This window comes from Pantherophis guttatus, chromosome 5 (assembly GCF_059756535.1).
Source record: "Pantherophis guttatus breed Tessera chromosome 5, ASM5975653v1, whole genome shotgun sequence".
NCBI classification, from domain to species: domain Eukaryota; kingdom Metazoa; phylum Chordata; class Lepidosauria; order Squamata; family Colubridae; genus Pantherophis; species Pantherophis guttatus.
The window spans coordinates 97,707,239-97,731,566 of NC_142067.1; the positions used below are offsets into that span (position 1 = coordinate 97,707,239).

Below are 24,328 nucleotides of genomic sequence, written 5' to 3' on the forward strand. Positions count from 1 at the left end.
TTGGACTTAATGCTAATGGAACATCTGGACTGTAAAAAAAAGAATAAACCCAGGAACTGACAATTTTGGTTAGGAATCCATGTGAGTGAAAAATCCTACCGTAACTTTTGAAACCTTACACATGCCTTTTTAAAAAACTGCTTAATGCACACTTGAAAGCAAAAGAAAAATGTGCAACATAATTGCCGAAAAATAAATCTAATTTCAAGATTTTTTAATTTTCATAGGCACGTGTACAGGGCTTGTGTCATAAATAATTACAGGTAGCCTTCAACTTACAACTGTTCATTTAACCATGGCTCCAAGTTATAATGGCTTTGGAAAAAGTGATTTACAAGCTGTCCTCGCACTCATGGCTGTCAAATCATCCTCGTGGTCACGTGATCACAATTTGGTTGCTTGGCAACCAGCTCGCATTAACAACTGATTGCAACATCCTACAGTCACATGATTTGCAATCTTCCAGCCACTTTCCGACAAAAAATATCAACTGGGGAAGCTGGATTTGCTTAACAACCACATGATTCATTTAACAACCATGTTGATCAGCTTGACAACCAGGGTAAAATGGCCTTAAAATTGGATGATTCGTTTTACAACCACACCAAATTACCACAGAAATTGCAGTCCCAAATGTAAGTCATAAATCAAGGACTACCTGTAATTAAAAGATAAGAAAACAGGGAGAAAGCTCTAAAGGATAGTTCCTACAATGAAAAGGAAAGCAATCAGACTGTTCAAGGGGCTTCGTGCTATTTTAACTAAATCAATGATGCCTGATGACTCCAAATCATTCAGAGTTTTAAAAGTAAAAGGGGATTGCAATGAGGTAGCTGGAGCAATGGACATTAAAATGGCAAACTTAATTCAGTCATGGAGTAAATTAAAGCATGTTAGAACAATATATGCTAGTAGTGTTTCAGTTGTTCGTCAATAACCAGGAAAAATAATGGGTGATTGTAGTTCATGGCTACAATCTTTTTTTTTTTAATCAGGTTTTTTTGTAGCTACCAAGAAGGCAGCAAATTCCACATTGGGCATCATTAGGAGTTTAAAAAATCGCATTGCCAATATTTTAAAGCTTCATACATATCAATGGTTTGACCACAACTGGATTGTGATAGAATCTTTCAGTCAGTGCCTCACAAAAACAAACAAACACAAAACAAAAGGTACATTAAAGTAACCCAAATGTTCAGGATGCTAGAAAACACTCCAAAAGTATTAAAATGTTTGAAACTTTTTAATTTCAAAAAATAGCGAGGAAGAAAAACATGACAAGAGTTTATAAATTTATGCAAGGTGGGGAAAATGTGGGGCAGAATTTTTCCTGTTATTTGGTAGGCTAAGAAAAACTCATGAGTTATGCTGGAATATGAAAATTCAACACAATAGAAAGTGAAATGTTATGGCACTGGTACCATAAAATGTAGAAATCAATGACAGCTAATGTGGATTGCTTTAAAAAGCCTCCCTTCCTATTAATATTCAGAAAGATGTTTGAAGCACCCATCTTCCAAAGAACTTGCAGGAATAATAAATGTAATGCTGTGGTTGAGTCAGCCTGTTGGTTATATGGGATTTTTTTTTTTACTGTAGTGATTTTTTTTGTGATTAATTTGTTTTTTAAATTATTTTGCTTTTAATGAGTTACTATTGTACTGCAGTGGGATGTAAGCCACATAACCTTGTGGAAGTATACAACCTGAATAAGAATATAAAAATAAACAAAAATGGGATTAGATAAATTCCTGGAGGAAATAGCTATTATTTATAATGGTGTACATGACTTCTAATACCAAAGGGGATAGCTGCATTCATACCATTTGTAGGCTTCCCGTAAAAATCAAATTGCCACAGCAGGAACAGAAAAAATGTATTCAAAGGGATGGGCCAAATCCAGAAGATTCTTATGTTATCAATTTTGTTTAAATAAATCTGATTATCCTTTTCTGTTTCTTACAACCTAGCCTGCACTTGAGTGGCCTGGTTAAAACATAGTCAGTTACATCTGTTTCTTATCTGATTTTTTTTTTTTAGATGGCTTCTTCCAGGAAGTATTGATCTTAGTGGCTTCAGCAAGAGATTTATTATTTATCCTGTCACCAATGGAATGCATAAATTAAATGTTCATGATCAGATGACTAGCTAATGACTCTAACCTTTGGGCAGTGTTACAGAGCTATAAAGGCCTGCCAATGGAATTGGTAGGCTCAACCTGAAATTCCCTTGTTCCAAAGATACAGATTACTATCCAGACATATTAATCACCTTCACAAAATATCTATTTGAGCAAAATATTTACAGTACCAACTATTTTTTTTCTATGTCCACTCTAAATCTAGATGTATGCATATGCATTTAACAAAGAGATGCTCTTTGTGTGCCATGCCGTATGTGTATGAATTGGATATGTATCTTTTGTAAGCTTCTAATGCAAGCATTGAACACAAAATGAAAAGTCTTTGGCAACTATTCCCTGGAGATGAAGCACAGAAATAAATTATTAAAAATCTGTCCAATGCTTTAGGCTGATTTTTGCTTTCATTATTTCAGTGCCCAGAGGATGGTTTAAAAAAAAAAAAGTATATGGACTAGATCTCATTAGATATTAAATCAGATTCATTTGGGTAACTACGGAGCCAAATAAATTTTACTATATTATTCTTAATTTAGATGTGAGGCAACAAACGTACATTATAAATATGATTTAATTTTATATTTACAATTAAAATATGTTCTTCCCCAAGAACGTCATGTTTTAGGAAAGTGTTAATGAGATTGAAGCTATGTTTCAAAACAAAATGTTATTTCACAACGTAATTAAATATATAATATAATTGTGTTCATCCTGCCATGCTGCTAAATTTAACTATATCACAATTCTTATTTTTGTTAATTTTTTCAGTGAAAAAGTAATACAAATATTATCATATGTAGCAAATACTGCAAAAAAATGACTTAGCCCATACCCAATTTGAAAATCGCATTGCGTTCCATTTATGTCAATAGATGTTCCTCATACGTAAAAAATTACTGTAAATGTTGCACCAAATCCTTTTTCCATCCTTCTGACAGGATGGTCCATCCTTTTGTATAAACCATGAATCTAAATGTGTTCCACCCTCTATACAAATAATTACATCCAATTGCATGGATACAAGGATCCTACAATGTCTTTTTTAATTAAAAAAAACCATCATCTTGATCCACAAAATCTCCTGGATTTAAGCTAAGACAAAGATTAGATATCGGTTTGGACAATCAAAGCTTCCACTATTCCTTGAAATTCATGGAAGACTATTCATATATTTATGTCTGATCCAACTTCCTAAGGATTCACAGATGCATCATGCACAGTTAGAATAGTAAAGGCATACAATTAAACTGCTTTATAAATGGTTGTAAGAGCAATAACCATTTACCATTTACACTTATCCCTGGTAATCGCATTTATCTGTTTCTTCAAATAAATGCCAAAGCTGTACAACATATAACCATCTAGGTAGTTTGGCACTGATCTTGAAAATCTGCTTCTAGAGAGACACTTCAAAATAATGCACATGAGCAGAAACAGGCAGGAAACAATTGTGGATAGAATTTATGCTTTTGCCAAAACTCTATAGACTGAATATTGTATTTACCTTCCCTAAAATAGAATTTGCCAATTGGAAAGGATTCTACAAATCATTATTCCATCCAATCTAATCCTCATATATCTTATATTATTTTATCAAGATTGTTTGTCCCATTTTTCTAAATTATCTTTTTTTTAAAAAAAATCCCTGAGTTGCACTTAAATCATCTTCATATACTGAAAGCACTGGAAGCATACAGAAATAGCTGAAGAAACATGTAACATCTAGAATGAGAATTTAGAAATACTGCATCTAGTTCCATTATTGTTCCTGATCTAGAGTATTAGTAAGATGACTCAAAGCCTGTAAATTCAACAAATGCTTACTCAGAAAAACCTTCTATAACACTTTTTAAGAAAATGCTTTATCTCACCTGAAATATTTCATATAAATGTTTTTAGCAATTTAAATGTAATTTTTGTCCTGTTCCCCATAGTGACTTACCTCTTCTTATAGAATCACATAACCACATAGTCTTTACTTATTATTTCTATTTTTGCACAATGGTTGGATGATTCTACAAGCTTAAAGTCACTAGAAGGGGTCCGCCTTTTTGAGATCAATTAGACTGTTTTTAGAGTAAAACCAACAATGTGATGTCCTTAAATATTTTCTTTCCTTTTTTTGTCTAATAAACATATGTGATTCTTGTTTTGAAGCAATAAAACCTTATCATGTGACTCTTTTCTAGATCATTTCCTGTTTTTACTAAATTATTACTATTGTCTTTTTTGAACTGGGTCAAATAAAACTGGGAGGGAGCAGGAAGGACTAATACCAGCTTATGCAAATATTTGGTAGATGGTAGTTTATTTGAATGTACACCTTTTTACAGTGCATCTGAAGTTCTGTGAACATCTAATGTACTAAGAAAGTAGAAAGTACAGAGCACACTTTTCACCATTAATGGTGCTTTTTTTTCAGTGTATTTATCTGTTCATTTATTCACTGAACCATTAGAGTGTGTGTGTGTTTGTACATATGTCATTTTGTCTCATTTTTCCCATTACTATTCCTCAAGGCACGTCATAGGATCACCTTTAATAGCAATTGATCAATAAGTAATCCATTTCCAGTTAAAAGAAAGCTCCAAAAAGAATTATGAATAACAAAAATACAAGGCAAAACAATTTAGCCCTAATCCTGTTTTTAACAATTACACTGTAGCTGCAAAACAAATAAAAATAGATGACAAAGCCTTTAGAGGGATAAAAGATGTTCTTAAATTGAAGAACCAAGGACCCCCAAAAGACCTGGTCTTGTGCTGTAATCTGCATGATAGAGATAGAAAGGACACAATAGTTGACCCAGGAAATTTAGTGCCTATAAAACTAAAAACTATAAAAAGATACAAAAACATTAAAATATCCAGGCTTCATTGTGAACACCATGATCACTCTGAAATGGGAGGGAGGGGGAATCACTCTGCCTCTATTTTCCTATTGAGAATATATTAAGATTTCGGATTGGTTACGAGTGAAAGAAAGTGACAATAGTTCTCTTCAAAGCAAATCAATCTAATGTAGGTTCAGTAGATTTCCATCACATTCATTGCATAACTTCTCAGTAGATAACAGAAAAATTGGAGAAGAACAATAATAGTGTGTGAGGTTGAATTTTGCACTTTTTGAGAAAGTGATCTTTTGAAATTCTACATATCCATTTTCATTCTTCATAGTTAGAAAAGGATTGGAAGAAAAGATGGGAGGGAAATAACAAAGTAGCTAGATGTAGATGCAATATGTTATGAAGAAAAGTATGATGAAAGAACCTAAAGCGCTTAGATTATAAGCATCAATTTTTTAAAATAAAAAATACTTTTCTTACAATTAACACTGATTTTCTTCACTCGAGGTACTCCATATTTGGTATACCAACTGGAAGAACTCTGCCTGTTTTAATAAACAGCAAAGCAATGAATCAAGTTTTCTCCTCAATTTCCTTATTTTAGTATATTAGAGAAATGTAGCTGATATCACAACCCCATAAATTATGAGAGATATCCCATTTTGTATTTTTCAAAAATTATGTTTTTAATTTCATGTTAGCAGATTTCTTAGGTAGGTAGGATTATTTAATTACTGCAAGATAAGTCTGAAGGTGAAAAAAAGGAGTTAATACTTTTCACATAAATCAATCCTATGTAGTCTTCCAACCTAATGTTTTGATTTCTTCTGTACATACAGGTATAAATTTCCTGTTATTTCAGAACATTCATCAGAGGCCTAGAATTACTTTTTAGCTCCACTAAGCATTCAAGAGCTTTGAAAAGAACTCATCTGGGGAGAAAATAAATCCATAAATGTTGGCACTTTGTTATTTCCTAAAAAGTTATGCATGCACAACATATGACAAGAGTACGACATATGTACGGACATATTTGAACTGACATGATAGACAATAGTAGTTGCAGCCTGTCATGTCATCCATCTGCATATTAAACAGTCCCCAAGTACACATTGACACAGAAGACCTTAATAGCTTGGAAGCCGTAACAATATATTGAGTTAATAATTGGCATGTTAAAGAGCATCTCCCACTCTCTATCAGTCTTTTAGCTAATTTGCTTATCTACTGTCTTGTCTATCTAACTATGGATAATTTAGGTAACTTAGAATTGTTGGTTTCCCTTTCATCATTTGCAAAGTGCAGTTTCTGTTTTCATGAAATATTTCTTTGTAAATCAGATCCACAAAGAAATTTTTTTTAGTTTGGATCCAACCTAAGCTAGCTATACTATATCATTCCTAGTTAATAGCAGATTTGAGATTTATAACTTCAATACTTTCCTCATAGTTGGCCTAATCCTGAAATCTGTAAGAAATATTGTTCAGAAAAAGTTGGTATGTGACAGTGGCTATATAGGTGGATTATGAATAGAGAAATATTATCAAATCTACTATCTACTATCTATTATCAACTATGAACTTTTTAGTTGTATCATGAAAGCCATTATTACTGAAAACACCTTAACCTAGATTATTAGTTAATTATCATTACCATAAGATACAGTTAGGCCATAATTAAATATACAGTATATCTCTATACAATACATTGTTATCTTTATCATCATTATTCATATTTTAATTTTTGCACTTCTATCCAAAGTGTTTAAAAGATTAAAAACAAGAACTAGGCTATGTTTTAAATAAATTTTAAATACATACACAATTACTAGCATAATTTTAAAAGTAAAGTAGTGTACATATACACAAATCCCCAGTTTCACTAATAAAAGTATACAGCACAGTACAGAAATTCACAAATACAATACGGTATATAATAGTTTTTCATAGTATATTCCAGATGCATTTTCAAGTTTAGTCATTTTTCTCAATTAAAAATAAGAATCCCAGATATATTGTATACAATGTTGAGCAGAGTTACATGCCTTCTTTACATTCTGTTTTTCCTAATATGTACATTTTTATGCAAAGAATTAAACCTGTTTAATTCTTTGGCATTTAATTCAGGCATTTAAAAAATCCCTGTCAAACCTGTAGTCAAAGACAATCGAAAGTAAAATCATCTACCTTCTCTTCCCCCCCCCCCCTGCAAAAGAAAGAAAAGTTTAATCTTTCTCTGCTCTTTTTCCTTATCAAAAGTTGCCCCCTTTAACTTCCATAATGTAATTTCAATTTTTTTGGCTCAATTATGTTTAGCTCATAACATCTATGCCAAATCTTATTATTGGGCTCCTCTACCTTACCCCATTATACTTCTCTCCCTTAACAGTTTAATACCATAAAGATTTGCTGTCTCAAACTAAATCTCTATTAATCCAGCTTCCTTTTCCCGTAACAGCTATGATAAATTCACCAATCAGATGTGAGTGCAATAGCTCCCATTTGACACCGTGCAGAGCAACACTATTCAGAATTAGCTTCCTGATGCGACCCTTATGGCTATATATTCCGTTAGTCTGTATATTTCCTTTATTTAACAGCAGAGATGCCAGAAGTTGTGGGCTACTATATCGAAAAGAAATCATATAAAACTTCTTGTTGAATTAGAACTTCTGGAATTGATGTGTTAGTGCTTTGTCTGAAATCAAAATATAAGTGTCCAGGACTACCCTACAGAATTCATAGTATGTATAGATACTATGAATGCATACAGTATACATATTGTATGTGTATATATGTACATACATACAATAATCTGTACACATACTATACAGATATTAGGCTGTTTTGCAAGGGCCAAGTAGCACAGGAGCAAGAAATTGTCTAGCTTCTGAACTAGAGACTCACTGTAGTTCTTGGTCTCAAGTTTAAAATTGTCTTCCAGGAATTCAGCCTCTTCTGCTAAGGCATGGATTTCACAAGTATGGGGAAATATGGAATATGAAATTGGAACACACACAATAGGTACATATTTTGGCAGCTAGGTCTTCTTTGCAGAGATCTAAAATTATATTTAACTCAAGAAAAAAGGTATTTAATGTGTGTTGAACATCTACACATATTGTTAGGAAGGATGTACGCATTATCCAAGGTTGAGATGTGATGCTCAAAATATGGTAATGAGCTTTAGTGGACAAATCCTGTGGACAAATTCACTCATGAATATATTTTGTTCTGGACAATTCATTGGGTTTTGTAAAGTTTTAAAAAATATATGCAAATGGTAAATGAATATGACGTCAACAAAATAGTTATTGTATGCTTTTATAACATTTTATCAACAGATAAAATGTTATAGTACAAAGGTGGATAGACACCTATTATTTGTCAGTTATGTAATTATCAGAATAATTTTCCTCTTTCTATACTTGAACAGTAATTTACCAAAAAAAATTCCATTTGAATTGAGAATTAGTCAGGTATTTAGAATGTCTGCATCATGTTATATGCTTAATTTACCTATTTTCAAGTAAGTGAAATGATTTAGATATTGATAATTTAACTATTTAACATTGCATGTATATGTGAAATTAACTTTGAATGTCTTTGTGGATTAGTTGTTGCTTCCTTCTCCTATAGTAAAAACATTTATTTTTTAAGAATTCAGCTTTTCATACTAGACTTGTTGATTGTAAAACTCTTTATCCCATGCCAAAACAAAACCACCTAAAATATCATCAGTGGCTATTATACCGATAAGTCTGGGCAGGCTATTGAAGGGCAGAGATTTTATCTTTCCTCCCTAGCAACCTCATTTAAGTCTTAAAGTGGCTCAGATATTACTATTCTAAATGTTACTATTTCCTAAGATGTTTACTTGGCCTTTGACAAATAGAAATTAGTATGAAAACAGTGAGAAAGAAAGCTCAGTGAAGGTACAGATATTTTATAAACACATATGCATTGCATACACACCCACATGCACACATACACATGGGGGGGGGAAAGAGGGGGGGAATGTATCTAATCCATTTTATTTTTTTATAGGCTGAACTTCGTTATCTGTTTGATGTAACCTGGACTATCTGCTAAATATACCAATCAAAGGATGCAAAAATTGTTAAAGCAAAAGTTGTCGGTCCTTCATTCTCTAAATCAATCTGCGCAGTATTTTTTTCATTGTCACGTGCACTTTAAACAACCAGGAATTTAAGTAAGCTGCAAAGTAAAGCATCAAATGATGGGGGAAGAGATTTGTTTTCAAAATAAAGAGAGTTTAGTTCAATAAATGGGAGATATATAATAATTCTGGAGATAAGACATTAGGCAACTTGTGACCAAACATTTGTTTAGTCTTAAAATACCTCTGTAGAAAGGGCTGAAAAAGTCCTATCAGAAATTCTGATTACTCTACTTCTGGAATAGACTATGCAAGCTTGATGGATCAGTAACCCTGATTTTGTAGTTGTTTGTGGAAATGAATAGAACTGCTAGAGAGAAGGAAGACTGTGGCCTAGACTGGGGATTAGCATTAGATCCTCTCCCAGCTAAAAATCTTTCTGTCTCACAAAGCTCCTGTTCTTATGAAAACAGAAATGACCATAACAGATTTAAAATATACAGGAAAAATACCACATCCAGTTTTGTTTCTAATTTATCACATGCCATTTCTCCACTAACTGAAGAATTTGAATTTTTTTTTAAAAAAATAGTCTAATTTCAAATATTAATCAGTCATTCACTAAATTCCTACCAACCAAATTAAAGGAAGACTATATTTAATGACATTTTTTACTGATGTTCTTGAGATTGCCTATGGCAGACATCAAAAGTCAAAGCTTCTCCAGCCATTAATGTGGGAACCTCTTTAGGAAATGCAATGAGAAAAAGCAGAAATATCAACAAATATTAAACAGTTTCTAAAAATAAAGTCAAATAGTTTAGGTGATGATTTCAAAGCAAGCAGTTTTTGTTTATCATTATATCCAAATGCTATACATATTGCTTTCAACATGCTTTCATTTTATTCAGAGGCATTAAACTATTATTAGAGAAAACATGCATGCAGGCCATTTTCAAAGTATAGTGTCTGATTTCATGCAAAGCCATACTTTGCAACATATTTTAGTTTCACAAAATATTGTTATGGGCAAATATTGTAAAAACATGTACATATTTTGCATACTAGCTTGAATTCACACAGAAGAGCTATAAGCTTTAAGAATAATTGCAATAGCCTTCACTGAAAATACCTACTAAAAAATCAAAGAAAATACAGGGTGGGTAGTTGTAAAGAATGTCATTTAATTTTCCTTATTATAGGAAACTAATATATTCTATTTACTACCTCTCTTTTTTGAAAGATAAGAGCTAATTTTGTACATCCATGCACCATTCATATTCCAACTGTCCATTTTGTACTAATAATCATGGTGATTGGACATCCACTGCGGCAGTGGATGAAAATGGCTTCTTTGGTGTTACAGTGTAAAACTTACATTTTTAACTAGGTTAATAAGGGCCAGGAGACAGTTTCAACAGCAGGTTATTTGCCTTCAATAAATTGATTCCTTCTTCCTTTACACACTCTGTGCATTGGGCAAGTGTAATTGAAGCAGACCAGGCTGGCTGACATCTGTTTTGTTACAAAATATGCATCTGCCAAGTAGCTGGACAGCAATAGCCATTTGGTATTCACCGAAAGTAGTCGCAGAACAATAATGACAATAATTGCTTCTGATTCTTATGTTTACAACATTGCCAAAGAACCATTAGGACTTTATTTATAGATAATGCTTATTAATCACATGGATTTGAATTTTCAAATGTATTAGATTAATATTCTTTTGTAGACTCACTCTGAACTAATACTGTGATAAGCACAGTAAAACTTATTTGAAAAAGATTAATATACAATTTATAAGCTGCAGGCGATACATGGTGGGTACAGGTTATATGTCTCAAAATGGTGTTTCAGATCTTCTGCATAAGAGTTGCTTGTGTCTCTGAAAAAAGGTTACAGTAGTGGATAAAGTACAGCCAGAGTGCTGCCAGAAGCACACAACATGGATTATCGTATGTCAGGTAACTCTACTGTTGTTTAAGTGACAATAGGTTCCAATTTATTTTCAAATTAATCATCATTTTTAAAAATCTGGATGATCTAAATTCTTGAGATCTAAAGGTCCATCTTCTGCCATATCAGCCTACCCACCCACCCAGATCAACAATGGGTGTTTCATGTCCCACTATTATTGGGACACCCAAGTCTTCTATTTTACCACGCTATGGTTAACCCTTCTGGCTTTCAAACATTTTAAGTGGTATGAGGAAGCCCACTCTTTTGTCCTCTGAAATCTGAGAATTATTTAGAGATATATTTCTTGTCAGAGGTGCCATTTATTCTCCCCTACAAAATCTGTGTTTTCTTAGGACTGGATTTTGATCTGGAGCAACTTTCTCCTACATTGTACCTTTTTATTTTGATCTGTTTGTCTTTGCTTTATCTATGCATATGTACATCACTTATTATTTATTATATATTTGTTTTCTACCCATCTCGCCTTGAGTATATATAGCAAAAGAATATCCTTTATGTCTAATTTACATTCTGTTGATTTCCAGGGTTTAACATTGAATAAGTCTGAAACCTCTCTATATTATTTTTATTATAAATCTTGCTTTGTCTTCTAGTTTCTAGAACTAGCATACCACTTGGAAAGCCTTAACTGGAAAAGATACAGAAAACCTACTAGCACTAACATTAATTAATAAGTGGCATACTTCAATATCAAAATAAATATGTATTTGTCATATTTGAAGTTTGCTACTTATATACCAACTGGAGTGGTGTTGAAAAAAAACAACAAAGTTCAGGTACTATTCTTCACTTCATGTTGTACATATATTTTTCTAGTCACACTGATACATGTATTTTTAAAGTATCAAATTTAAAGTGTCTCTTAATACATAGAAATAGACTGTGTTACCTGGGACTTATTCACATCTAAGTTTGCAGCTTTAGAAGCTAAAAATAATGTAATATTCAGTATGAAAGTGATGATTGCTCTGTTCAGTGGGAATTTTTTCCCAGACACATCTATGCTTGGGAGAAAGAATTAACTCACTATGTCTTTCTTCAGCATAAACACACCCAGATTCATTCTCTGAAAACAGCAGACAGATTAGTATATTTATAACTATTATACTAAATATATTTTGTTATTATTTTAAGAACAACTTCATCTGTCTAGACTTTTCATATCTAATCATATTATCACATGTTTTATTTTAAATAACGTCTCTTGTGAATTCTTCAGAAGTTTTGAAACATAAAAGCATTCAGTAATAATGGCTTTTACGTTTTTGATGTTTAAATTCTAAACATCATCATCGTATGTTAGGCAGAGCAGTTTTCCATATGCACAATGTTAAATTTGAAAATGCAATCCAGTCAGAGAGGTTTTGGGTAAGTGAGGATTCCTCAACCTTGATTTCTCTTATGTAAAATGGACATAATGAGGTTTTCTTTCACAAGTATATTGTTGAAAAGAAAGAAATAATAGCTGAAAGGTGCTAAATGTCAAAAACTCAATTGCTAACAATGTAGACTGAGGGAAAAGGAATAAATAGGAATAATGTAAGTGCATGAAATATTGGCAGCTTAAATTTAAATTTATCATCAAAATTTAACATGGTGAGATGAAGAGAGGAATCTCTAAGAACAAAGTTGCTACAGAATTTTTGATGAGAAAATCTGCATTTAAACAAACAAGATATAAAATATATAAAAAGCATCATGATTTTTTTTCAAGAAACTGCTTTTCAAGTATAAAATAAAGAAATATCAACTTTAAAATTTATTTTTGTCTGACTTTTTTCATCTCATTTTGTGATGTATAGTAACAGAATTATTTAGCAAAAATAATTTAGAAAAAAAATTCTTCTAGATCAAATTCAGTTTGTCTACACTGAGAGCTTCATTAGTGACATTGCACATGGATAATCAGTCATTTTTCTCCTTTTTAATATATTTTTTCAGAATAAAATAAATATTTTTCACTCCTTTTTTTAACTGCATGAAGTTTTCATTATTAATGATATACCAATATGCTTATTAATATGATCCACAGCAAATTTTACTTATAGCCTAATAGATTTATTTGAAAGTTTATTAGCTGAATAAAACTCACTATCAAGGAACACAGTTCTATCCATACTTGCATGAAAACAAGCACTACTTAAAAGGACTAACACCCAGACATGATGCAATCATAATTTTAGGTGATAACGCTAATTAAGACTACAATTCTATAACCATTTACATAGGAGTAAATCTTAAAATGAATGGGAGTTCATTGTAATATTTTTTAGAGTTATGATGCTCCTAGTTAACAAAGTTTAGTTCCTATTATCAATATATTAAAACAATATAATTTTCATAAACTGCAATGATCTATAGCATACTATGTCACAAATAATAACAAATGTCAAACTACTTTCAGAAAAAAGTGGAACATCTATAAAAAAAATTAATTAGGGCAGAACTCATGGATCCATGTAGTTCAGGGGTATCCAACCTTGGCAACTTTAAGACCTGTGGACTTCAACTCCCAGAATTCCTCAGCCAGCCATGCAGCCTTAAAGTTGCCAAGGTTGGACACCCTTGATCTAATGAAACATAATATTTACCACAGTATGTAGCAATAAGAATATCTAGGCAGAACATAATGGCAAGTTCTACGTGTTGTTTGTTTCCCTCACATAGCGATATAGTGCCTTTAGAGGTTTATTTATCTGCATCAGCTGATATCCACTTACAAAACTATTACCTATGGCACATGGTATGACAAACTGTTATTCAAAGAAAAAAAATTATCAACTCCACTGGGGAAACAGAAGGCCATAGGTTTGCCCAAAGTATTGCTGATCTCACCATTGTCATGGAAACATCCGTTTTTTCTCCTCACAGCAATAAAAAGTAAATATAAGCCACTGTTGTTTTGTCTTGTAAACAAGCAAACAAAATTTATAAATGTCTAGAATACAAAACTTAAAATTACAGAAAAACTATGTGGAAATATGTTTACTTTCATACCTTGCTACTGAGGACAAGCAGGTTTTATGGCTCAACCAATGTTAGATTTGTTTATTTTATATGTAAGTGGCTTAACAAAATTCTATAAAAGTGTGGAATTAAAATACTCATTTTAATCATAGTTATGTAGAGTAGCATTTTTTATTAAAAAAAAGTTTTGTACTTGTTTCTTACCTGCTCTTTTGTGGCCTATTTTATTAAAGTCAACTAATTTTTTTAAAAAACTCTACAATTAAGAGAAGCAATTTTTGATGGTATTTTCAGCCTAGAGTACAATCCGAAGCACATCTGCTTAGAAATATTCTTAGCAAGTTTGGTGGAGCTTATTCCTCATTAACTGAAAAGAAGACTGAATCTAAGTTTCAGTTTAAATATGTTATTAAATAAATATTTTCCAACATGAAAACTCCTAGAGTCTTAAGGTGGTTGCATATGCATATCGCTGTCATTTCAAATCACAGCCAATAGTCTTCTATTTCCTTTCTTCTGCTTACCACCTTTATTTAGATTTAACGTCCCTGTGTTTTGTAAAGTATCTTGAGCTGTTAGTGTTAAACAGACCATTTTTAAAGCAACTCTTTGCAATGAAAATGAAATTAAACTTGTAACATACATAGATTTATTACTGACAAGATTTAACCTTGTGATTAAGACACATGCTGAGTATTTGATAGGGTGGCCTTAACTTGATTCATTCATTATTTATATGCATGTATATTTTAATTTTGATTATTGGCCTAACCAAAATAGTACTCCTAAACACATTTTCTCAAATATAATTTTTATGGACATCCAGATATAATTGTATAAAACATCTACTTTTAATACACTGTATTATAATACTTATAATACACCGTCTTATTGAGGATCTCCACTGAGATAATTAACAGTGCAAATCCTCTGTGCTATTTCAGAAATCCTATTGAGTAAATAGGCAATAGGACTTCCTTTAAAATAGGTGTGTCAGCCTAAAATATACTTCCAATTAAATATTTTCTCGAACCAAAACAGAAGTTCAAACTAGCTATTTTAGCTTTGTACTATAACTTAAGGTACGTAATATTAGATTACATTTCAGCCTATTTATTTTTTGAAAATGTTAAACTGCACTGGTGCAACCTACAAAGTTATATGTGCATATGAAATTTCTGTGATAGTTTACTATTAATAAAAGGATTCCAGAAACATTGTTTCTGTTAAGCTTGTATTATTCAATGTAATCTTTGCATGTTATATAATCTCACCATCTAACCCCAAATCCCAGATGGGATAAGAAAATAAATTAAAAAAAAAAAACCAGAACAGTAGTAATATAATCAGAAATATAAATCACAGTTGAAGCATACATTAATTAATTATACCAAATTCAATCTGAATGTCCTTTTTTGTAAGAGTTTTCTTCAAAAATATTAAGCTCTAAAGCTTCAAGGAGGGTGCTCCATAGAGTTGGTCCATAATGACAAAACAGATCAAGGGGTTATCTAGTCTAGTGCTTTGTCCCCACAGCGGTCAGTCAGACACCTATGGGAATCCACAAGCAGGGCATGACATGAGGGTGTCAGCAAGTGCCCTCACTAATTACCAGTGCAGATTTATGGATCTTCAAAAAATTATCTGGATCCTCCAAGAGGCACATATGCAAGAAAGGAGTCCTACGGGATGCAGGCGCCAAACCACTGTAGATTAAAATCAGTACCTTCAAATGCAGCTGAAACTTGATGTGTATCTGTGCATCTGTTTTGGAAACTAGCACCAAATAGAATTGATTTCAGATAAATAATTCCTAACTTAGTACCTTATATTTTTAAGCTCTGTGAAAAGAAGATTAAATCTAAATTGCTGATAATCTGCTTTTTTTTCCAAGCCGATGTTTTTCTAATTTTTTCTAAGCAAGCACTAAAGTATATTTTCAGCTGTCAGACAAATTCTTGTACATTTCAGTGATATCAAACGGCTTCATTTAATTGTATTTATATTTTTCCAGAAGCTAATTTGTTAATATTTTATTTTTAAATTAATGGATTAAATGATTTATTTATTCCTTAGTAGCATTTTTCTTGTATACATTACATATAATGCTACAGGTTTAAAAACTTTTTAGAATTTAAGAACATAAAAATCAAATTCAACTGAAAAATATTCTTGTCTGTAAAACAGGTGTAAAAAGTAATAGAAGTTGTTTTGTCTCTCACAATATATAGATCCATTGTATATAGATGAATGCTATTGCAAACTGCTTGGTTTTTGTTATAGTTCAGTTCCATATTGCTATTTCATAAACTTTGCGTGAATATTCTTCAATGGAATAAATAAGAGTATGCTCATACCATACATGCCTACTATACATGAGTTTTTGTATGGATGCATAAATGTAATTGTATGGATGCATTAATAAGTCTGCACTAACAGGCAAAAAACTATTTTAATAATGTGAAAAGAAACTGTCTAATATTCTAATCCACAACTTTCTGAAGTCAAATCTCGTTCTAATTAATAGATTTAAATTTGTTTAAATACACTTAACTCTTTTACAGCATTGTGAATCAAATTATTATAGTTTGACGAACACCCAGAAGAATTAATTCAAACCCCAAAAGATTTTAAAGAAGCACATATTTCATACATTCTATTTGGTTCTTCATTATTTTTGCATATAAAAGTAAGCTGCATACTTTGATAAACCTTTGTGCTTCTCATTTCCATTTTCTTTAGTTAAGCAAGTACCAGTAACATAACTACATGATATGGGATTGGTTTATAAATAAACAAATTATATATGCATGTATGCATGTATGTGTATTTCTGAGCATGTTCATTAAAAAAAACAAGATTTAAAATATGGGATGTTTATTTTTAAATAAATGTGTTTAATTCTATAAACAGTTTTGGATTGTCACTGGTTCAAAATAAGCTCCTAATCATATTACATTGAAGATTTTTGTTATAGTATAGAACCAAAAGTTTTTCTTATTACTGAAAAAGTTATGATGCTGCTTTGAGTTGCCAAATTCAGAGGAAGCTGGCCATCCTGATCTGATAAATACATACAGATAGGAATTAGATTAAAACCTACCTTCCTAGGACCAAAGAAGGATAACAAAGTGCTATATAAAATATGATCAAAGGGCCCAATACTGTTTCTCCATCCCACTGAAAGCAATGGCAATATTCTGATCACTATCATGTGCTTGTTCCTTTTATTATTTGCGACGATATGCTAAACTCATTATAAATATTTTAAACCACAACCCTCTATTTTAATTTTGTTGTTAAAAACATTATTTTAAAAAAAAAACAAAGATTTTACTTGTGTATAGATTATTGTAATATTTGATTGCTCAGAATAAAAATAATCTATTTTATTCAGGCCAAATCCTAATGATTAACTATTTTGTATCCAAGACACTCATATTAATTTATATACTATAATATATTATTGATATACAACAAATAAAATAGGCTCACTGAAGTGTTATGTTTAATGCATTTATTTCCTATTTATATGTAGGTGCTTACAGGATGATAATATTTGTTATTTACTGAAAGCATAAGAACTGCAAAAGAAGCATTTAACTTGATAAATAGATATCCAAAAATCTTCTTCTAAAAATAAACACCATCTAATCATTTTCATTGGACTTACGCACACTGAATTGTGTACTGAAATATAATCAGTATTTCACATTCTCTTGTCAGAAATTTGGATTTTTAAAAAACATTGTGATATTAATACATTATTTTGTTAAAAGCAGTAAAACCGTATTTCAAATCCAAATGATGGATTCAAACTGTGAAGGTAATATTCTATCTGTATTTTAAAATTATGCAAAAGGTTGGATTCTATTAGTGGAATCCAAATCAAATATTTATACCTAATAAAATAGTAATTATTGTGAAAAATGAAGTTCAGATCAATTTTATTTTTAAAAAATAGCATTTACATTTCCCATGTTTTTAATAACTTTCACATGTCAAACACTTCATATTTCAAAAGAATATTTTCTCTTATTGATACAACTGTTCTGTCCATTTCATATCACTATGATTCAAACAAATGGAATTGCACTAAATCACTTATGCTAAAATCTTGCACAATGTAGGTTGACATTCCAATTTATATTGTCATATGTTTTATTTTTCCTACCTAAAGTAAGTAAATAATTTTAGGATGTTATACATATTTAGCTGAAGAAAAGAAAATTGAATATACATTTTAAAAACACTTTGGTTAACTTAGCAGCTCAATATGATTAGTTTATTCATTTGCTTATAAATGCTGATTATTACTCTAACTTGTAATCTAGTAAATAAATAAATGGTGTGTTGCATTTATTGATGGATTTCCCCCCCCCATAAAAACTATAAAATTGTAGCTTTTGATTGAGACATAGCATAGAAAAAAATGTGTAAGATCTTTCATACATAACTTGGACAATATAATTGTTCTTCATACCTGAAGTTAAGCAATGTCAAAATAAACGATAAAGAAATAGATTAAGAGATATGAAATATATTATCAAATACTTTGTTGCAAACAGATAAATTATAAAGGAAAAATGTGTCTGAAAGTATTGAAAACATGGCAGCCAGGGGGAAAAAAGGTCCAGTAACTTTGTGATAATAGCATACCATAATGATTATTCACAAACCTAACAAGTTAAGGCAGCAAAAACATATACCCAGATACTGAATATAATTTCAATTCAACAATAGAAAAATTACATACATATGCCTGCTATATATAATCTCAACAAATTACAAAATGTTCAATAAAAATGGTATTTTTATTTAGCTCAACTTGGCCAGCCTACAAACTTCTTACCTATCAAACTGAAATCAGTCAGAAATAATAACCACCACAACCACAACTATAGCGCACCAACACAAAAAAATAATGTCTTCCTTTCCCTTTTTACAGTTACTAAATTTTCACCCAGACAGAATATTATTCATCAGGTGAAAGAGGTTGCTGGGTTTTTTGGGGTTTTTTTAAAACTTACTAGGAAGTGAAGGGTTTTCTTCCGCAATCATACCAACCTTCTAAGGGGCTCCTGGGTTAACTGATCAGCCCTGTCAAGAAGGAGACAAGTGAAGAAGCAAGTTTTTTTTTTCTCCCCCTCTGGTATTTTTGGTCCTCGCGGCAAGGAAGAGGGAGGGGAAAGGCGGATGGAAAAGAAGGCAGAAATAAAAGAGAGTGCAATCAGACTGAGGTACCCAATTTTAGTCAAGGAAGCGCAGAGGGGGCACAGCATTGAAAAACGCGGCGCTCCACCACCGCCGGTGCCGCCACCACACACCAAAAGCATCGCCACAGAAGCACCGGGGCGCGCGCAGGCGCGGGCGCGCACACCGCTTCCCCAGTCCTCCGCGCGCACCTCTCTTTTAGCAGGGAGCGAGATCAATAGAAAACTAACGATCCTGTCAGCCCGGTTTACTACTGCAAGGCTGGGAGCGGAGGTCCCCGGCCGGGTCTGGGTGTCCGCGGTGGGTTTAAGCCATACCAGCCGACCGTCCAGACAGCGGCGGCAGCTTCAGCGGCAGCTAGGTCTCTCGGAGACGGGGTGTCAGGCGAGGCGGGGCAAGTGTGGACGGGTTACCCAGCTCTGCGGCGTCAGCTACCCACCCGAGGCTGTCCTTTCGTTACCGAAGGCGGGAAAGACGGGACGGCGGGAGGAACAGCCGCTGTATGTGTGCGCGCGGGCGCGCGAGAATTGTATGCGAGACTCATTAATGCAGCCTCTCCCTCCCTCCCTCCTTCCTTCCTTCCTTCCTTCCTCCTCCTCCTCCGTGGCTCCCCCCTTCTCCGCAGAGCTGTTTCCCCGTCTGGAAATTGAAGGCTCCCCTGTCCACCATCCCCCACCCACCCACCCAACTGGAAGCGAGGAGCCGGCTGACCAGCCTTTGCCCCCCGTCCGATAAACCGCGCTGAGACAGGAGACAGCCGGGCGGACGGCGGGAAAGTGGCAGCGCGGGCACGCGCGCGTGGCGGACAGTCAAGGCGGCGAAGTGAACTCTGGAAAGTGAAGCAGCCCCAAAAGGGAGACGGCTCGGGTCGGCCAATGGGTCGCGCCGTTTCGGGCGGGCGGGAGACGCTCCGGCAGTTGCGCAGGCGAAGCGGGGAGCTCCTTTTTCCGCGCTTTCCCGCGCTTAAGGAGAGGCAACCCTGTCAGCCCGCGGCTTGACACACCTTCCCGTCGAGCCGCCTCGTCCGCCTGGCTGCTGCAGGCGGATCTCACCTGCCTGCGTTCTTCTCTCCACCCATTTCCTCCCCCCGCTTCTTTTTATCTTAAAAGCCTCCCGCTAGGGTCAAACTGAACGGCCGCAATGCGTGAAAGGCGCATCTGGTGCTCTCGTTTGCTTTCCGACGTCCAAGGAGGCGGAGCAGATTCCCCGGAGAAGGAAATCTTTTGGAGGCCGACAAGAAAGCGAAGGCGACGGGCAGGACAATGCACGCACCCACGAATATATATATAGTCTAACCTCGCCCCCCTCCTCACTCTCCGATTTCCAGCTTTGAAAAGTTCCTAGGATCGCGGCACGTCACTTCTTTCTCGCCGTTTAGTTCTCCTTCCTCTAGGGTTCGCGGAGGACTAGCCTCTTGAGTCCGATTTCGCACTTTCACACCCAAAGCAAAGAGGCCTGCTTTTTCACCTACTGTATTTCGTTTTTTAAAAAAAACTGCAAAGCTGGAGAGGCTCTTCCCTTTCTACTACTGTCGACGCTGAGGCTGGTTTATTTCCAGGGGGAAATCGTTACTTCTTCAGAGCGCTTGTTATTTCAGGCCACCTTTATAAATCAATGGCTCAAAAACAAGGATTTGGACTCTTTGCTATGGCTGTGTTACCACTGGGAGTGGGGAAGAATGGGAGGCGCCTTGCCAGGTACTGCATCAATCTGGCCTCTGAAAAGGTGCAAAGTTCCGCACAAGCGGCTATTTAGAAGGGGACGCAGATGATCTTTAAAGATTTGAGGGCCTTATATAATAAAATGCAAGGGGAGCAGATTATTCTAAGCGTTCGACTTGTCGCCGATCCAATTTTATCTGGATTTACTCTAATTTGTGCTGCACAGCCCTGGGGAAATAATGCCTTGATTAATGTAATCCTGGGTTGGGATCCGCCACAAAGGCCTTTTCTCCCAGGAGAAGCTTCCTGTTTGTCAAACAAACATTTAAAAAAAAAAAAAAAGCAGAGCAGCAAGTATTGCAATCTGCACTCACCTTTAGAAGCTGCTGGGAGGGGGGGGGATGAACTCACCAAACGTGAGGAGAACATTTTTTAAAAAAAAAAAAACGACATTGGCCTCGCGTCTTTGTGTGCACGCCTATCAGCGCGCCCAGGTGGCAACCCCGAGAATTGTGTCCCCCCTCTCCTCGTGAGCATCTGTCTGGAGTCGCTCGCTGGCGCATGCGCGTGCACGTTCCCTTCCTTAGCTCTTTCGACGTTCTTTTTTGCTTTCCTGCACCCACACACCATACCTGGCTTCCGCGCTCCACCTCATTCAACCTACAGTAGCTGCCTGGAAGGGGAGAGTCTTATAATTTAGAAACCAGGCCCGACCGTTATTTTAGCGCTCTACTAGAGATACTTAACTCTGGTTAAGGAGAGGAGGAAACGACAGAACACACCTACACAACGACAGGAGCTTAATGCCCTGGTCCCATTGCAAACGCATAGAAGATCTGCTCCCAGTCCCTCAAGTTAGAATCCCCATAGAAGTACAACACGCCATCCCTAAAAGTCTCACCAATTTACGCAACAGCCTAGGCAACTTCCAACAACCTTTTTTTTTTAATTTGATTTATATGCCGCCCTTCTCCGGAGACTCAGGGCGGTTTACAGTGCGTTAAGCAATAGCCTTCATACTTTTGTATATTTTATACAAAGTCAGCTTATTGCCCCCACAAACTGGGTCCTCAATTTACCTACCTTAGAAAGGATGGAAGGCTGAGTCAACCTTGAGCCTGGCAAGATTCGAACTTACTTTAATTGCAGACAGCTGGTGTTAAATTACAGTGCTTTAGTCTGCAGAGCTATCCAGGCTCTACACACAAACATCATGATCCAAGGTTTAAATCGGCCTAAATTCCACAAAGATGCTATATAACCTTTTCATTTTTATAAAGCACCCTTTGTGGGGGGGAGTCCACTACCTTTGCAAAATTTGCTACCAGGATAAAACACCCACCGCCAATGACCAATCACCCTTGGCTCTGAACCACCTGTTCCAAGCACCTCCCTCCAAGAGATAGCCCTACCAGGACTAGCTGGCTGCACTGGTTTAATTTACCTCTAAGACGAAGCCTGAGGAAAAACCTCCACACAGAATAGCTTATCTCTGGTGGCACAGTTGCCACCAGGTTGGTTCTTGGAAACATTTCCGATTTCAAACGTGCAATTTAAAGGCCAAATCTGCACCAGGGCCCATCAGCTTTGGCCCAAGACTCTCTCTGCAGAAACTCAATGCCTGCCGCTTTCCTGAATTGCTTTCTCTCCCTAGCCAGGACAGACCCCCCTACCACCTTTTAGAAGTTTAGCACTTCCAGACCCTGCCTGGCCTCGAACTTTTCTGTGTGGAGCGAAAATTCACAGGCAATTTATCTTTGTAGTGAAGTTGTACCTCCACCTCCATCCATACAGATATCGTCTAGGTTTCATTTACAGTAATAATCCCAACGGTAGTATTAATAATATAAAAAGTAATTCCCATCCCTCTGGTAAGGTTATACCCCCTTTTCGAATTAAAAAAAAAAAACAGATTGGTCTACCATTCGTGTGCTGGAAATTAAGGACAACTGGAAGATTAGGATGCCCGCCCTTCCTTCCCATATTTTGTAACCGTGTTTTTTCCAGGTGATCAAACGTGAGACAGAAAGGACGCACAAGGTGGGGAAGGGAGGGACCATCTTTGACCGCACTTGTTACAAGCGTCCTAACTGAGTTCATTGAAAATGCCACGTCAGCCCTGCCGTTTTCCGAATCTTCTCGGAGATAAGCACTTATATAATAATACGCATCCTCCGTCCCCATTAACAAATATATCTAAAACGAAGTAGTGGCGGCGATGATGTGGAAACACTCACACGGAAGGAGGAGGTAAAAAAAAAAGAGAGAGAGAGAGAGAACAGGAGATGATGGATAACTTGGACGGCGAGAGAACGTGGAGTGGGAGACACAAACGCGCGCGCGCACACACGCACGCACAAGCACAGCAGCGGCGAAATTGCAAGTCCCCCTTTCCTTGAAGGGAACAGGCGGCCTGTGTGTGTGTGTGTGTGTGTGTGCTGGTGTGTTGGTGTGAAATTCCAAAAAGAGCAGCCTTTTAGCTTGACCTGCAATCTGCACCGAGCTCTTCAGACAATAGACAAGTTCAAATGTCAAATTAAGGGGGGGGAGGGGGGAAACGAACAATGTAAAGCAAAGCTGCCTAAGTATTTGGTGCCTTCTCCTTGGGTTCTGCACACACACACACACACACACGTATGTATGTATGTATATAAATATGGATCTGGATATATGCGTGCGTTTTATTTGTTTAAATCCACGGATGCGCACGCCGCTGAAATACAGATGAAAGACCCCCGAGCGATGAAGCAGCCAGCTCACAATGGGATCCTGCCTATAATAATAGCAGGGCTGCTCTTGGGTCTCCTGCTCCTCACCACCACCTCGCCGCCCCCGCCCCCATCACACCGAGTCCATCTTCAGGTCTTCCTGGCCATTGTGCTGAGGGTTGGCACCGGGGTGCCCCCCTAACTCGGATTGTTCAGAGGCAGGGAGCGATTCCTTTCCGGGTCGGGCCCAACAAGGGGCGCCTCCTTTCAAACTGGCTTTAAAAGCCTGCGCGAGAAGGGTGACATTGTTCGGTCCAGTCGGCTGCTAACTTTCCGTCTCACTCCGCCGGTTTGAAGGGACGCCTCTCCCCCATCCCCGGCTCTGAACAATCAGAAGGCGCGCAGGCGCTCCCCGCAAAGGCGCCTTTTCTTCTTCCCATAAGCCCGGCTGAGGCCTGCTCCGTTCCTGCCTGCCTGCCTGCCTTCTAATTTATTACACAATCCGAAAGGCTTTTGTTAGGCTGGTAACAATAAACAAAGGCCAGCCTGGGGCCTTCACAATGAGACCCATGGATAAAAAGAGCAGGCCTGCCCCACTGTTGTTTTCTTATGGTGCCTGACACTCTTTCAACGTAGCAGGCATATATTCTGCCTGGCCTTCTACCCCACCCCCACCCCCAAACTCCTAAAAAAA

The 24,328-nt window shown here is 35.7% G+C and overlaps 1 long non-coding RNA gene across 2 annotated transcripts in view; it reads right to left on the reverse strand.

The window, feature by feature from the left end:
* Positions 1-24,328, reverse strand: part of LOC117666806 (uncharacterized) — an 84,272-nt gene that overhangs the window by 54,325 nt on the left and 5,619 nt on the right. Inside the window, exon 1 of one of the 2 annotated variants that reach the window (XR_004591910.3) lies at positions 19,119-19,327. The exons of the other annotated variant lie outside the window; for it this stretch is intronic. This is a non-coding gene — a long non-coding RNA (uncharacterized LOC117666806). Of the gene's footprint in view, positions 1-19,118; positions 19,328-24,328 lie in introns of those variants that run through there. 2 annotated transcript variants of the gene reach the window in all.